At 48.3% G+C, this 7,843-nt stretch overlaps 1 non-coding gene across 1 annotated transcript in view; it reads left to right on the top strand.

The window, feature by feature from the left end:
* The first annotated feature begins 7,795 nt into the window (after nt 1–7,795).
* LOC125774211 (5.8S ribosomal RNA) overlaps nt 7,796–7,843 on the top strand; it is a 158-nt gene continuing 110 nt past the window's right edge. The window contains exon 1 of the ribosomal RNA XR_007420674.1: nt 7,796–7,843. This exon is cut by the window's right edge and continues 110 nt beyond it. This is a non-coding gene — a ribosomal RNA (5.8S ribosomal RNA).

Genomic DNA, 7,843 nt, shown 5'->3' on the forward strand with positions numbered 1-7,843 from the left:
GTTGTCGTAGAAGGTCCGAGGACCAAGGAAAAGTGATTTCCAAGTGGATTTATGCACTATTAGTCGATGGTAAGATGTGAAATTAGTAGAACTTACCATACAGTTTGCGAAGTTGAAGCAATCGGTTGGTGAATATGGTACTGTCTGTCCAATTTGGTGGTTCGGAATGAGTGAAACGATGTTGATGATGGATAGACGTTCCGATTGCCCCCGATCGGGGAACATATAGTGGTCTTTAAGGTCCAAGTACCTATGTTTTGGTAAGCAGAACTGAGAGTTAAAGGATGAAAGTCGGCCATTCCTAATATCATCCTATCGGTGGTTCGCGAGTTGTTTGAGGACCGGAGCAGCTCGCGATGAAACGGTCCTAGGGTATTGGTTATCCATCCAAGGAAGAGTAAATGCGATCCTAGATGTGTGTCGTTGGCCGTTCTACCGGTATCGCCTATCGATGAGATATCGACGGGCATGCCTTACTCGAAAGTTGAATTCTAGGATCGATGGTCAAACAGACCTATGAGCGATAAACCAAACTGAACACGTATTGATGTCGGCTTTTCCTATCATTTGATGCCGCAGGTTGTTTAGGGACCGGAGCAACTTGCGGCCGAGACGGTCCCCGGGGGTTTCTTTCTCCAAGGAGTGGAAACTATTAAGCAAGAGTTGTAGCAAGATACGATCCTCTGATGTGTCGTTGGCCGTTCATGCGGTATCGCCTGTCGATGAGATATCGATGGGCATGCCTTACTCTACCGACCTTCTAATTGAGAGTATTAATCAGGGATCGATGGTCAAACAAGACCAATGAGCGATAAACCAAACTGAACACGTATTGATGTCGGCATTTCCTATCATTTGTCGCAGGTTGTTTAGGGACCGGAGCAGCTTGCGACCGAGACGGTCCCCGGGGGTTTCTTTCTCCAAGGAGAAGAAACGATTAAGCAAAAGTTGTAGCAAGATACGATCCTCTGATGTGTCGTTGGCCGTTCAAGCGGTATCGCCTGTCGATGAGATATCGATGGGCATGCCTTACTCTCCCGACTGGATTACTGAGAGTTTAATCAGGGATCGATGGTCAAACAGACCAATGAGCGATAAACCAAACTGAACACATATTGATGTCGGCATTTCCTATCATTTGTCGCAGGTTGTTTAGGGACCGGAGCAGCTTGCGACCGAGACGGTCCCCGGGGGTTTCTTTCTCTAAGGAGTGGAAACGATTAAGCAAAAGTCGTAGCAATAATCGATCACCTGATGTGTCGTTGGCCGTTCTTGCGGTATCGCCTGTCGATGAGATATCGATGGGCATGCCTTACTCTCCTGACTGTTTAATTGAGAGTTATAATCAGGGATCGATGGTCAAAAAGACCTATGAGCGATAAACCAAACTGAACACGTATTGATGTCGGCATTTCCTATCATTTGTCGCAGGTTGTTTGGGGACCGGAGCAGCTTGCGACCGAGACGGTCCCTTCCCGAAAGATGGTGAACCGAGTCGTCTGGCGTAAAAACCGGACGACTCGAAAGGGCTTGACCCTTTCAAGTGAGCGATAATCACATTCTACGCTCAGTTCGACAGCTACAAGGCAATCACTCGCTATGTTCAGAGCTAATACATGCAACATGCCGGCATTGTTTCCACCGACGCATGGATTCAAGACTGGTGCACTTATTAGTTAAACCGTTCGCCTCCGGGTGTTTCGAGTTCAAGTCTGGATGAGGATTGATCTTGCTGGTAATAGCTTGAGCCCCTGAATAAGGGGCCGAAGCGTACATCTTGAGAGTAAATGTACAACATATTACCAAATCGGCACCGTGGGTTCTGGTGCAAGTGATGTAACCGTGAAAGATGTTGAGCAGCCCAACATCGGTTTACACACGCATAATAGGAAGGCAGCGCTGTCGACTGGTCAGTCGTGTAAGAAGTGTGCATTATCGATCTCCAATATATGAGCTCAGTATGACAGCCCAATTGGTAATCCTCGGGACCTCCAGAAAGGAAGCTGGATGAGGATTACCAAATCGAAAGTTGATAAGTGTAGTGGTACCACTTAGTTAACTTGTATCCCGAAAGATGGTGAACCGAGTCGTCTGGCGTAAAAACCGGACGACTCGAAAGGGCTTGACCCTTTCAAGTGAGCGATAATCACATTCTACGCTCAGTTCGACAGCTGCAAGGCAATCACTCGCTATGTTCAGAGCTAATACATGCAACATGCCGGCATTGTTTCCACCGACGCATGGATTCAAGACTGGTGCACTTATTAGTTAAACCGTTCGCCTCCGGGTGTTTCGAGTTCAAGTCTGGATGAGGATTGATCTTGCTGGTAATAGCTTGAGCCCCTGAATAAGGGGTCGAAGCGTACATCTTGAGACCATGTACAACATATTACCAAATCGGCACCATGGGTTCGGGTGCAAGTGATGTAACCGTGAAAGATGTTGAGCAGCCCAACATCGGTTTACACACGCATAATAGGAAGGCAGCGCTGTCGACTGGTCAGTCGTGTAAGAAGTGTGCATTATCGATCACAAATATATTGGTGATCTGTAGGTTGCGCATACACCATGCCCGGTGTAAAGTGCCGTGGTCCCCCCCGGGGGGCTGCATCAAACCGTTCGCCACGCGAACTACCCAATGGAACGAACTCGATGCATTTAATAAGAAGAAGAGATGATAATGAAACACGGTCGATTAAAGAGTTGAAAACGTTGAAATACCTATAAGCAAGTCTTAAGTTGGTGGTGACCGTTACGCCCCAACAAATTGGTGCCTTACCCTACACCAAAGAGCCATTCAACATGGTTCAAGTGAGCGATAATCACGCTCTACGCTCAGTATGACAGCTGCAAGGCAATCACTCGCTAAGTTCAGAGCTAATACATGCAACACGCCGGCATTGTTTCCACCGACGCATGGATTCAAGACTGGTGCACTTATTAGTTAAACCGTTCGCCTGCGGGTGTTTCGAGTTCAAGTCTGGATGAGGATTGTTCTTGCTGGTAATAGCTTGAGCCCCTGAATAAGGGGCCGAAGCGTACATCTTGAGAGTAAATGTACAACATATTACCAAATCGGCACCGTGGGTTCTGGTGCAAGTGATGTAACCATGAAAGATGTTGAGCAGCCCAACATCGGTTTACACACGCATAAGGGGTTTATTGTTATCTGTAGGTTGCGCATACACCATACCCGGTGTAAAGTGCCGTGGTCCCCCAGGGGGCTGCATCAAAACGTTCGCCATGCGAACTACCCAATGGAACGAACTCGATGTATTGAAAGAGATGAACAATTAATAGCGAGAATAGGGGCCCGGAAGCAATTCCGCGGCCCTACGGTCGATTCAAGAGTTGAAACGTTGTACAATCGTGGATAGCACCTAGTGCTAATATGGTGAGAGATAATGTGTGAGGAAATTTAGTTTCCTAAAGTTTAGTTAGTGGTTTCCGTTGTGCCCTAACAAACTTAAAGTTGGTGGTGACCGTTACACCCCAACAAATTGGTGCCTTACCCAACACCAAAGAGCCATTCCATATGGTTCTAGAGAGAGAGAGTTGTGTGGAAATTTATTTCCCACTAAGCGAGTGTGTGTCTGTAGTGGAACGAATTCTGGTTGATCCTACCAGTAATATACGCTTGTCTCAAAGGTTAAGCCATGCATGTCTAAGTACAAACATAAATGAATGTGAAACCGCATAAGGCTCAGTATAACAGCTATAATTCACAAGATCATCCTACCACTAGTTACTTGGATAACTGTGGAAAATCCAGAGCTAATACATGCAACATGCCGGGACTGTTGCCCTCGCGGGTAGCTGAACTGGTGCACTTATTAGTTAAACCAATCGCCTCCGGGCGGCTTGAGTTGAAGTCTGGATAAGGACGCAGATCGTATGGTCGCTTGTCGACTGACGACAGATCTTTCAAATGTCTGCCCTATCAACTATTGATGGTAGTGTAGAGGACTACCATGGTTGCGACGGGTAACGGGGAATCAGGGTTCGATTCCGGAGAGGGAGCCTGAGAAATGGCTACCACATCCAAGGAAGGCAGCAGGCGCGTAAATTACCCAATCCCAGTACGGGGAGGTAGTGACGAGAAATAACAATATGGACCTCTCTAACGATGGTCCATAATTGGAATGAGTTGAGTATAAATCCTTCAACAAGGATCAAGTGGAGGGCAAGTCTGGTGCCAGCAGCCGCGGTAATTCCAGCTCCACTAGCGTATATTAAAGTTGTTGCGGTTAAAACGTTCGAAGTTGATTGCCCGTCCAGACACGTGACCGCCACGGGCGCCCGGTTACACGCCGGGGCCGTTCGTGCGCGCGCTCACGGCTGCGACTCACAATGGTGTACTTGGGCGTTACTCTGTGAACGAGTACCGTGCTACCGGTTAACTCCGGCACGGGCTCCTCATGGTGCTCAAGATACTCACATTTACCTTGAACAAATTAGAGTGCTCAAAGCAGGCTAAGACAAAGCGTCCGGCCCCCCCGTGGGGTTGGCGTTGGCCGAGAATAATCTTGCATGGAATAATGGAATATGACCTCGGTTTATACGATTTCGTTGGTTTGTCAGAAACCTAGAGGTAATGATTAACAGAAGTAGTTGGGGGCATTGGTATTACGGCGCGAGAGGTGAAATTCGTAGACCGTCGTAGGACCAACTGAAGCGAAAGCGTTTGCCATGGATGCTTTCTTTAATCAAGAACGAAAGTTAGAGGATCGAAGGCGATTAGATACCGCCCTAGTTCTAACCGTAAACGATGCCAATTAGCAATTGGGAGACGCTACCCCTATTCGGTGCTCTCAGTCGCTTCCGGGAAACCAAAATCGGGTTCCGGGGGAAGTATGGTTGCAAAGTTGAAACTTAAAGGAATTGACGGAAGGGCACCACAAGAAGTGGAGCTTGCGGCTTAATTTGACTCAACACGGGAAAATTTACCAGGTCCAAACTTATCGAGGTAAGACAGATTGATAGCTCTTTCTCAAATTTAAGGGTAGTGGTGCATGGCCGTTCTTAGTTCGTGGAATGATTTGTCTGGTTAATTCCGATAACGAACGTGACTCAAACATGCTAACTAGAACGCTGTCAGCAGTGCGCCTCCGGGCGCACCTGACGTTACAGCCGGGCGGCGCCTTCACGGGCGGTCGTCGGCTACGTTTGCCCTGCTTAGCGGGACAACTTGTGTTTAGCAAGCTGAGAATGAGCGATAACAGGTCCGTGATGCCCTTAGATGTTCTGGGCTGCACGCGTGCTACAATGTGGGTCGCAGCGTGTTCTCGCCAATAGGCGCCCCCATTCCGAGAGGAACGGGAAATCACTAAAATGCCCATCTAGTCGGGATTGGGGACTGCAACGGTCCCCATGAACCTGGAATTTCTAGTAAGCACTAGTCATTAGCTAGTGCTGATTACGTCCCTGCCCTTTGTACACACCGCCCGTCGCTACTACCGATGGATTATTTAGTGAGGTTTCTGGAGGCTTACCTTCCGCGGTTCCTTCGTGAGCTGCAGCTGGCATGGCTGAAGTTGACCGAACTTGATGATTTAGAGGAAGTAAAAGTCGTAACAAGGTTTCCGTAGGTGAACCTGCGGAAGGATCATTACTGATGATCGTCCGCGAGTGACCAACCATGGGCTGCCTTCGGTGTAGCTCGGTCGCTCGCTTGCTATGTGTCAGAATTTGTTGAAAGCCAACTCGTTCGTTGTACACTTTGATGGGTGACCATCACTGTGTCTCCGTGCCGAGCTAGATCTCCCCTAGCCGTAAGGCACTTGAACGCCCCTTCGACGACGAGTTGCATGTGTGTGGTATGTGTCAGAATCTGGTGAAGCTTTCTGCATGTGATGTGCCTTGTGTGGATCCGTGGCCATTGCATTGTGTCTGGTGCTTAGATACCCAGACACTTAGAACGCTTGCGCGGAAAGCAAACTCGATCGTTGTACACTTTGATGGGTGACCATCACTGTGTCTCCGTGCCGTGCTAGATCCCCCCTAGCCGTAAGGCACTTTGAACGCCCCTTCGACGACGAGTTACAAGAGTGTGGTATGTGTCAGAATCTGGTGAAGCTTTCTGCATGTGATGTGCCTTGTGTGGATCCGTGGCCATTGCATTGTGTCTGGTGTGTAGGTACCCAGACACTTAGAACGCTTGCGCGGAAAGCAAACTCGATCGTTGTACACTTTGATGGGCAACCATCACTGTGTCTCCGTGCCGTGCTAGATCTCCCCTAGCCGTAAGGCACTTTGAACGCCCCTTCGACGACGAGTTACAAGAGTGTGGTATGTGTCATAATCTGGTGAAGCTTTCTGCATGTGATGTGCCTTGTGTGGATCCATGGCCATTGCATTGTGTCTGGTGTGTAGGTACCCAGACACTTAAGCAAACTCGATCGTTGTACACTTTGATGGGCGAGCATCACTGTGTCTCCGTGCCGTGTAAGAGCTCCCCTGGCCATCAGGCACTTGAAAGGTCCTTGGACGACGAGTTACAATAGTGGTGTGTTAGATACGTCAGATTACGGTGTCTACTACTGTGCAATACGTATCCGGCTACGGCACGGAACGAACGGGAACTGTGGTGCAGACAAACAAGAGTTAAGCCTATTAGTCATTAACTCTAAGGACGGGGCCATGGGGCGGTACACAAAGGATACGGATGAGCGAGTATGCAGGCCCAATACTCAATAGCTCGATCCGATCCAAGCACATGAGTTGACTGCGGCGTCAGGTTAACCAATGTGCTAGATTCTATTTGGCCAGTAGAATCTTGTGTCTTATGCGATTTGATACCAAGACACCAGAACGAAAGTTAGTTGAAGAGTTATTAAACTCTTATGAAGTATGGTTGTGCAATCACAACTTATGACTTTAACCTATAAAGTGGATATGGACTTGCAATTATAACATGGAATCTCTACACACCCCATGAGCTCGATCCAATCCACGCACACGAGTTGCCTGAGTAGCGACAGGTATACCGATGTGCAATACGTATCCGGCCACGGCACGGAACGAACGGGAACTGTGGTGCAGACATACAAAGAGTTAAGCCTACTAGTCATTAACTCTAAGGACGGGGCCATGGGGCGGTACGCAAAGGATACGGATGAGCGAGTATGCAGGCCCAATACTCAATAGCTCGATCCGATCCAAGCACATGAGTTGACTGCGGCGCCAGGTTAACCAATGTGCTAGATTCTATTTGGCCAGTAGAATCTTGTGTCTTACGCGATTTGATACCAAGACACCAGAACGAAAGTTAGTTGAAGAGTGATTAAACTCTTATGAAGAATGGTTGTGCAATCACAACTTATGACTTTAACCTATAAAGTGGATATGGACTATCAATTATAACATGGGGCACACACCATGTTCTCGATCCAATCCACGCACACGAGTTGCCTGAGTAGCGACAGGTATACCGATGTGCAATACGTATCCGGCCATAGGCACGGAACGAACAGGAACTGTGGTGCAGACATACAAGGGCCATGGGGCGGTACGCAAAGGATACGGATGAGCGAGTATGCAGGCCCAATACTCAATAGCTCGATCCGATCCAAGCACATGAGTTGACTGCGGCGCCAGGTTAACCGATGTGCTAAGAGAGTTGTTCCTGGGCCTTCAAAGTGACTTCAAAACTATCTTAGCGAATGGTGGCCATGGGCGTAGACATGAGCCACAAGTCACAAGGCCTGGGACTATTGGGTAATAAAGACAACTTAGTCAGAAAGTTAGTCTTTGGACGTACCACCGGGATTGTGTTACATTGGGAACCTTACTATAAAACCCTAGGCAGGGGATCACTCGGCTCATGGATCGATGAAGACCGCAG

Source organism: Anopheles funestus (genome assembly GCF_943734845.2).
Source record: "Anopheles funestus chromosome X unlocalized genomic scaffold, idAnoFuneDA-416_04 X_unloc_92, whole genome shotgun sequence".
NCBI classification, from domain to species: domain Eukaryota; kingdom Metazoa; phylum Arthropoda; class Insecta; order Diptera; family Culicidae; genus Anopheles; species Anopheles funestus.